The 9,012-nt window shown below is 47.6% G+C and overlaps 1 non-coding gene across 1 annotated transcript; it reads right to left on the bottom strand.

The window, feature by feature from the left end:
- Positions 1-3,035: 3,035 nt before the first annotated feature.
- Positions 3,036-3,144, bottom strand: LOC118725013. Its single transcript, XR_004989780.1, has one exon. It is a non-coding gene; the product is annotated as a U6 spliceosomal RNA (small nuclear RNA).
- Between the last annotated feature and the right edge of the window lie 5,868 nt (positions 3,145-9,012).

Raw genomic sequence — 9,012 nt, 5'->3', positions numbered from 1 at the left:
TACGCTTTGATACTAATGACCTATAGCATTTAAATTTCTGAAAGTGAAGATAAAACCCATCTACTTGGCTAATAATAACCACCTGCAAATTGTAAAAGATTTAATATTCCCCATCAGTTCCAGATTGCTTGTAGAATTGTTTGCACTAAAGCTTCACTAATTTGGGCACCAGAAATATAGCTAAAACCATATAAGCAGTAATCTGCCTGGCCATCTTTTTCTTTACTGTTCAAATTGGTATTTTTAAAAAATGATTGGAGGTGAATGCATAAAAAAATTCCATATCGTGATAAACTTTCTTAATTTTATAAGGCTTCCATGTTGTAGCATCTTTTTTCCTTCTAAGATGGCTCTTCCATTAAACTAGCATATGTTAACTTCATTATGGTATACTAGAGGTCAGGTGCACAGATTCATGCACTGGTGGAGTTCCTTGGCCTGGCCTGCACCCTCTCGTAATCTGGGACCCCTCGGGGGATGTCAGACTGCCAGTTTCGACCTGATCTCCGCAGGCCAGCCAAGGGACCCCACCAGTGCATGAACCCGTGCACCAGGCCTTTAATATGCATCTAAGATCTTCAGTTAATCTCTTCCCATCCTCCCCCTTTCCCCTTCCCTCTGAGATTCATCAGTCTGTTCCATGTTTCCTTGCCTATGTGTTGAGCGTCTGCCCCCTGATGGTCAGTGCGTGTCATAGCTACCTGTTGATGGCCAGTGGCTGTGGAAATAGGGAAGGAGAGATGGACCATACGTTCTTTTACTGGTTCCCTCCACCCAGGTTTGCACTTGCCTCTTCTGATGGTTTCAGTTTTCTTGCCCTGTTACCCTAAACTAGGCTTTCTAGGGAACCTCTGGCTAAAGTTTCTTGAACACACTTCACCAGGAATAAGTGGCACACTCTTTATTTGGGTCTCCTTTAGCCTCTTACTCCATTTCCACCAAATAAATGTGTTTTAAAATTTTACATCTGCCCTTTCTTAGTAATTACAAGCTTTTCCAGGTGTGAGATTGTTGCATTCCTGTCACATCCTCCTGGGTCCTGGGTCCACACTCCAGGCAATGTCCAGCAGGTATTTTGTACCTAGCCAGAGAGGCCAAGTCTTGGCTCTGTTAATGTCGGCTCTTGTGAACTACAAAGCTGAGTGGCAGGTATTCTTTGTACAAGGCTTAAGTCTGGAGAAAACTGTCCCCCTGTTGTCATAGAAGCGCTTTGGAAAGAAAGCATGGTGCGGCCCCCCTGTGCATGGATTCAGGTCTCATGCTCAGCCATGGGCTCCCATCCTTGGCAGTGGGGTCCTTTGGTTGGTTAGCTGACCCCATGGCAGTGCAAACCTGCATTTTGTCCAGCTGAGTGTCTTAGCTTGGTGACATCGTTTCTTCTAGAAGACACTTCCCAGTCCAGGCTAACATAGTGCCCCTGTGTGTTCCCAGAAAGCTCTGGGATAGCCCAGTCACTGGCTTCCATGTTGCCAACCTGTGGTCTGTCCAGCAAGAAGGGGACTGGCCCATGGGCAGGGACTATTGGTCAGCTTTGTGTTTCCATGGCCGGGCAAAGGGGAGGGGCCTAGTAAGTGTTTGATAGATAAATACAGCGAAGAAATCTTGTCAGAGGCGAGAGACAACCAGCCCATTTATTTTCCACTACTACTAGAAGGAAACTAGCTGAATATCTGCATATACTTCCCATATTTTCATTCATTTACTCAGAGACCCAGGGAGTGTTTTAATTTTTATATGGTTCCCAGGAAACTCCAGGAGGAATGGAAATGTTCAGGTGGCTAGTCTTAGATGGGCGAGTCCTTTGGATTGCAAATGCCATGCCCGTGTTTTGGGTGTGTGCATGCTATGTGAGTGTCTCTGGCACTGCTGAGGGGCCCGTCATGTCACACCGGTGTGGCAAGTATCATAGTAACAGCTAACAGTGAGTGTTCACTACCTGGGAAGCATTGTGCACGTGTGTGTGCCATGTGTGTGTTAAGTAGTCACAGGCTGGTTTTCCTCCCATATTGTAACTTTTCCTCTCTCCTTACACTTCCCTATTCTCGGCCCTGTAATCTCTTGTCCACTCACTCTGGAAATTCCTGTCATTCTTTGACTTGCATGGCCTCGGTAATTTGGAAGATTGTGGACCAGTCACCTTATGAGCATCCTTTCACTGGAGTTTGTCTGCTATTTGCACATGATTGGACCCACGTTATGCATTTTTGTACCAGAACATCACAGAGGCTGTGTTTTTGCATTTCAGCCTTTGGGTGGCATACTATGCTTGGTTGTCCCTTGTTGGTCATTTCACTAAGATAATTTCTGCCAGCTCTCTGCACTAGGCTTCTCATCCTTTTTAGTTAATATTTTGTGGGGAGATATTTTTGAGACTATCCATTCCTCACCTTGATTTTACCCACAAATTTTAGCATCCTTTGATGTTTCTTGGCTGGATTTTTTTTTTTTTTTTTTTTTTTTTTTTTTTGCTCTCTCCCCCCCCACCCCATCCCCTGTCTCCCAGCTGGATTATTTTTATAGTCGTTGCCAAATGGAGATTTTCTCATACCTTCGTAATGTATTCTGTGGGTTATAATCGGTTGCCATCATTTTTTAAGTTTTTATTCTTAAACTAGTGCATGAAATTTGTGCACTTGGTGTGGCGTCCCACAGCCCGACCTGTACCCTCTCCCAGTCTGGGAGCCCATGGGGATGGGGCTAAGCCATCAGTTGGGCATCCTTAGCACTGCTGTGGAGGCAGGAGCGGTTCCTGCCATAGCTCTACGCTCACCAGCCATGTGCCTGGCTTCTGGCTGAGCAGCGCTCCCCCTGTGGGAGCGCACTGACCACCAGGGGGCAGCTCCTGCATTACATGTCTGCCTCCTGTGGTCAGTGCATATAATAAAGATTGATTGTTTTGCCATTACAGTGTAGGTCTATTTGCGTATTAGCCTTTTATTATAGAGGATTGTCCTCGATTTAGCCAGTGAGAGCATTTAACTGACTTCTCTGACTTTTGACATGCCCTCCTTTTTTTTAAACCTGGTATTTATTTTAAAAATTCGGAACGCTTCATGAATTTGCATGTCATCCTTGCACAGGGACCATGCTAATATTCTCTGTATCACTCCAATGTTAGTATGTGTGTTGCTGCAGTGAGCTCACAAGACCCCTTTATTCTTTGAGTATTTTCTTACACAAGACATTCCAGACTCATCTTGTTCTTTCCCTGCCAGAGCCCTGAAATTAGCCGTTTAGCCAAGGAACATGATTGCTTTTAGTGGAGAATATTGTTTGAAAACCAACATACTGGCATTAAGTATGCATTCAGTGGGCAGGCATAGAGGGAAATAATAGACACACACACACACACACACACCTGAATTTATTTCTGAACTAGAGGCCCAGTGCATGAAATTCATGTACAGGTAGGGTCCCTAAGCCAAACCAGCGATCAGGATTGATAGGGGCCTTCCAGCTCCCAGCTGGGGCCTTCCTTCATTCCACGTCTCCCCCTGGTGGACAGCGCACATCATAGCGAGGGATCGAACTCCCAGTTGAACTCACAAGGGGATAATATGCTAATTAGGCATATATATATATATATATATATATGTGTGTGTGTGTGTGTGTGTGTGTGTGTGTGTGTGTGTGTATGATCTAGACCTATCTACCTGAAGTTTGGCTTGGATCTTTTTTTATATCTTCTATGTCTATATTTCTCATGTTAGATATTTCCTCTAGCTTTTTGAACACATGGGATTCAGTTATAACGACTTTTTTAATCTCCTTGGATACTAATCCTTGCATCTCTTCAATTTCTTTCTTTCCTCCTCATTCTGGGTAACATTTTCCTTCCTCTTGGCATATCCCGTAATTTTTGTTGGGTGGCAGAATTGTGAACTTTGCCTTGTTGAATGCTGGGCACTGCTGTATCCCTATAAATGTTCTGGAGGGCCTTAGTTTGGCTCAGTGGATAGAACATTGGCCCTTGGACTTAAGGGTCCTACATTCGATTCCAGTGAAGGGCATGTACCTTGGTTGCATCGATCCCCAGCTCTCCCTGGTCAGGGTGCCTACTGGAGCAACCAATTGATGTATTTCTCTCACACTGATGTTTTTCTGTCTCTCTCCCTTGCTTCCACTCTCTCTAAAAAATTAATGGAAATATATCCTCTGGTGAGGATTAACAAAACAGTTATGAGGTTTGTTTGGGGGACATAATTAACTTGGTAGAATCATTTCTATCCTTTTAGGTTTTCACCTAAACTGTGTTAAGTGGGATCTAAGAAGCATTTAATTGAGATCAATGGCTCCATCACTGAGACCACATTCCTACCCATTTCCTACGGGTTATTTCAGGCTCTGTGTGAGCTCCTGGGATTGTTCCCTTTATTGCAATCAGGTGGTCCTTTCCCAGCCTCCGATGTCTCCTCACAAGCACATGTTGATATGTTGCTGCTGGAGTCCAGTTGAGTTCAGACATGAAGACCAGTTTCTGTTCACTAATCGGTGACCACAGATAGATTATCGAATAGCATGTAATGTTTGAGGTTATTTTTGTCTGATTTCTCAGTAAAAGAAAACATAAGGTGGAATATACCCTACTAGCCCTTTCATTAAAAATAAAATAATTTCCCAGAGTCATAGAAGCATGAATAGTTGTACCTCAGAGGGGAGACAGGGGAGGGTGGATGGGAAGGGATCAACCAATGAACTTGTATGCATATATGCATAACCCATGGACACAGGCAATGGGGTGGTGAGGGCCTGGGAGGATGGGGGTGGGCTGGAAGAAGTTAATGGGGGGAAAAGGAAGACCTATGTAATACTTTCAACAATAAAGACTAAAAGAAAAAAATGTACTCCAAGTGCTGTTGGGTCTCTGAGAGGGCAAGGCTCTGCTTCTAGCCCCTGCACATCCATATTTTAGAAACACTCAGGGAATATCTCCTGGTTTATAGATGGCTGTAGGGTTATAGATTTTTTTTTCACAGAACAGCTGGAAATGGCTGTAGCGGTTACTAAGGAAAGGCTTCACCCTGTTCAGAGCAGAGGCTCTTTCTCAGGAACCAATGCTGATCGGTCCCAGGAGGTACAACTGATGGAGTCCCAGGGTCAGGAACAGTCTCACAGGGCATACAAACCGGAAAAGCTTCCTCATTGAAATAACTGGATTCAGTGCCAGGACGAGGGAGGAGCACTAGAAACATTATGTTCCCAATGAGTGGCATTCTTTAAACTATATGAAAGGCAGGGCACATTATAATTTTTGTGAGCCCTAGATGCTTTGGGGAAACTTTCTTCCATTAAAACATGTACATTAGTTCTATTTTACAACTGCATTGACATATAGAAAAATACAAGCCAGGCTGGATTAAAAATTAAAATATTTTCTTCCGCCCAGAAGCACATTTTCTTCTTTCTGATTTTTAGGGAAATTTAAATATTCTGTGTTTACTTAAAAAAAAACAAAACATTTTTGTGGTTCCGTGAAAGTACCAGAGGCCCTAAACACCGTGCTCACTGGGTAAGTCAGCCCCGATGAAAGGAAGAAACGAGGAAGGCAGCTGTGCCCAGAGAAACAGAGCCCAGGCAGGGAGAGGCAAACTTGGGCTTCCAAATCTCTGCTGGAAAAGCTGTTCGGTGGATGACAGCCTCCAGACATTTATGTTTGTTTTTTAACCCGATGACTAAGACTAGGAATTCTATTGGGTTTTTTTAACTCCTTTAAAATAAATAGAAAATACTTTCATTTCTGACTTGTGATGAATTAGTTGCTCCAAGGAGATTTCCTCCTTTGGGAGCACTTAGAATCCTTTTCTCAAAAATATGTTTTTATTGATTCTTAGAGAGGAAGGGAGAGGGAGAAAGAGATAGAATCATCAGTGATGAGAGGGAATCATCAATCAGCTGTCTCCTGTACGCCCCACACTAGGAACAGGCATGTGCCCTGACCAGGAATAGAACGGTGGCCTCTTAGTATAGGTCAACGCTCAACCACTGAGCCATACTGGTTGGTTGGAACACTTGGATTTTCAGGAAGACACATTTTCTGGTGAATTGCCAGATCCATAAGAAGTAGGGGGATTTCCTGAGCTCCCTCCCCAGCCTGCCCCTTAGAAGCTAACAAAACTCAGGAGCTGGTTGCCTGCGGGCAGAGGCTCCTGGCCTCACTGTCTAGGAACCCGAGCCTTGGGTCAGTGACATGGTTAGGGAACTGAGCGAGCTGGGACTCTGCAGGGTGGGGCAGAGTGTGCAGAAGAGCGTCCCTATAATCAGGCTTCTTTAGAAAGTTTACAAACTTCTGCCGAAACCGGTTTGGCTCAGTGGATAGAGCGTCGGCCTGTGGACTGAAAGGTCCCAGGTTCGATTCCGGGCAAGGGCATGTACCTTGGCTGCGGGCACATCCCCAGGGGGTGTGCAAGAGGAAGCTGGTCGATGTTTCTCTCACATGGATGTTTCTAACTCTCTATCCCTCTCTCTTCCTCTCTGTAAAAAAAAAAATCAATAAAATATATTTTTTTAAAAAAAGAAAGTTTACAAAGTTGGCCCTTGGCTGGTGTCTGGGAACCTGGACTTGGGGAGGGTTCTCTCCAGTCCCTGGTAAGAGTGGCTCACTGTGCCCACGCTGTTGTGCAGACAACAGTTTTTATGCTGAACATTGCCCTCCTGGGAGTAGGGGATTTTGAAGCATGCTAGGCAGAAGGTGCCACCTGGCTGTGCCATCGCTAAGGTGCACACTCCTTTCCCACAGGTGTGGCAGCTTTGTGTAGGCTGGTGGCTCTTGAACCTGGCTGGTCACTAAAATCCCCACAGAACCATTAAGAGACCCAGGTGCCACATTCACGATCGTCCCAAGTGAGCAATTCCAGGCCCATTGCAGGCTGATCTGAAGCCCTCTCGTGAGCTCCAGGCATGTGGGAGTTTGCTACAGATCCTAGCGTTCAGCCACTCTCAGAATGCACGTCACAGGGGCATCCAGGAAAATGCAGGATCTGCCTTCCCAGGGCTGGGGGTGCCCAGGACTCTGCATTCTTGTTCTGAGAACAAGCTCCCAGCCAAGGCCTGTTGTGGCCCCACACAGGAGCAATGAGGCTGCTTAAAAATTAATTTTAGCCCTGGCTGGTTTGGCTCAGTGGATAGAGCCCAGCCTGCTTAGTTTACCTATACTGATGGTGACAGTCTGCACTCCTGTTCACTCAGACTTCACTCCCATCTTCGCCCCCACACTCAGATCTTGCTATAAGGTGCCAGTGAAGGAGGAAATGTAAATACCCTGCTTTTTCACATGGAAAAGTTTAGTCTGATAATATGGACATTGATCCTTGACCACAATTTAGACGGGATCATTCAGCACCCAGTTTGCAAAGATTTGGAAATAGTGAAGACCCCCATGCCGGCTCAGATCAGCTCCCAGTGATATGTCTGGTTTTCAGGTTTCAGACCTTTCGCCAGCACCTTAAATGTGGCTTGTCCCATCAAATCGCACCGTCACCCCTCCAAGCTGCTCTCACCCTACATTTCCATGAAGTATGTCACCCCACCCTTGATGAGACCTGCCTGTGCTCCTCCGGGCTCACCCGGCCAGATTCCTTAAGATGTCACCGAACCCTCTGCCTCCTCAAGTCTCACAGCAGAGCCCTGAGCTCCAGTGCCCCACCCCATCCCCTACCTCCACCCCCCCACCTCCACCCCATCCCATACCTCTGTCTGATCCACCTCAATCCCACCTATCTCCATCCCACTTCCACCTCCACCCCATCCCATCTCTATCCCATCCCCTACCTCCACCCCACCCCCACCTCATCCCCTACCTCCATCCCATCTTCTACCTCTATCCCACCCACCTCCACCCCATCCCCTACATCCACCCCCACCTCCATCCCAGTCCCTACCTCCATCCCACCCACCTCTCTATCCCATCCCCTACCTCCACCCCCCACTTCCACCCCATCCCCTACCTCCATCCCATCTCCTACCTCCATCCCACCCACCTCCACCCTACCCCCACCTCATCCCCTACCTCCATCCACCCCCACCTCCACCCCATCCCATCTCTATTCCATCCCCTACCTCCATCCCCCCACCTCTACCCCACCCCACCCACCTCCACCCCCACTGCAAAGTGTCCTGGGACAGCCTTCTCAAATTGCAATGTGCACTGGAATTCCCCGGCTCTAATTTAAATGCAGTTTTGACTCCTCGGCTCTAGGGTGCGGCCTGGGAGTCCGCATTCCTAACACACTCTCCAGTGGCCCTGAAGACGCTGTCCCGGCCCACCCTGATGAGCAGGCTCTGAGCAACACACACACTCGATGATGCCACCTCTGTGCCCCACCCTCGGCTGCTCTGCTTTGGACAAGCCTAACTCTCTGTAAGCCCACTTCTGACCAGGCGCTGCCTTCATTTCCCAACTCCTCTCAGGCCAACCAAACCTGGTGCCACCCCTCCCGATCCAGCCAGAACCACCCGCACAGCGAGGTGCCTCCTGGCCTTTGAACCTGAGGTCTAAAGCGCCTGTCCCTCCCCCCCACTTCCTCTTCGGCCTTGCTTGTTTGAAGGCCCAGGTCAACTGCCCCCCAACAGAGTGGGGCTCTCCTTCCTCTATTCCCCCCCACGCTCTGTGAAGTGCCCCTGTTAGCATACTGTCTGGTGTCTAACCGTTTGGGGTAACCCAGTCTGTCCCACTGGGCCCTCAGCCCCTCGGGGAGCCTTAGCCGGCCCCCCAAAGAACAACAGTTTGCTCCCCAGTGGTTTATCTTTGGAAGCGATTTCAGGGAACAGGTGGGGGCTCCCCGAACCTCTTCAGACAGGTGGGGGAGGGGGGGTACTGAGAGGGGAACACCAAGGCAGTGCTTGCCCTTCATCTCCTGTCACCATGGCTCAAGGCTTGTCCAAGAGCATGTCAATGCCCGTCGTTTTAAGGCTTACCTGTGTTCCAGAATATTGTGACAGTCCCATGTGGAGGTGACAAAGACATCTGGTGCCACTGAGGCCAGTGGGTCAGGAGGACTGGAAGTGGGGACTGTG

This window comes from Pipistrellus kuhlii, unplaced genomic scaffold (assembly GCF_014108245.1).
Source record: "Pipistrellus kuhlii isolate mPipKuh1 unplaced genomic scaffold, mPipKuh1.p scaffold_m20_p_2, whole genome shotgun sequence".
In the NCBI taxonomy this organism is placed as follows: Eukaryota; Metazoa; Chordata; class Mammalia; order Chiroptera; family Vespertilionidae; genus Pipistrellus; species Pipistrellus kuhlii.
This window is presented reverse-complemented; position numbering and strand designations above follow the sequence as displayed.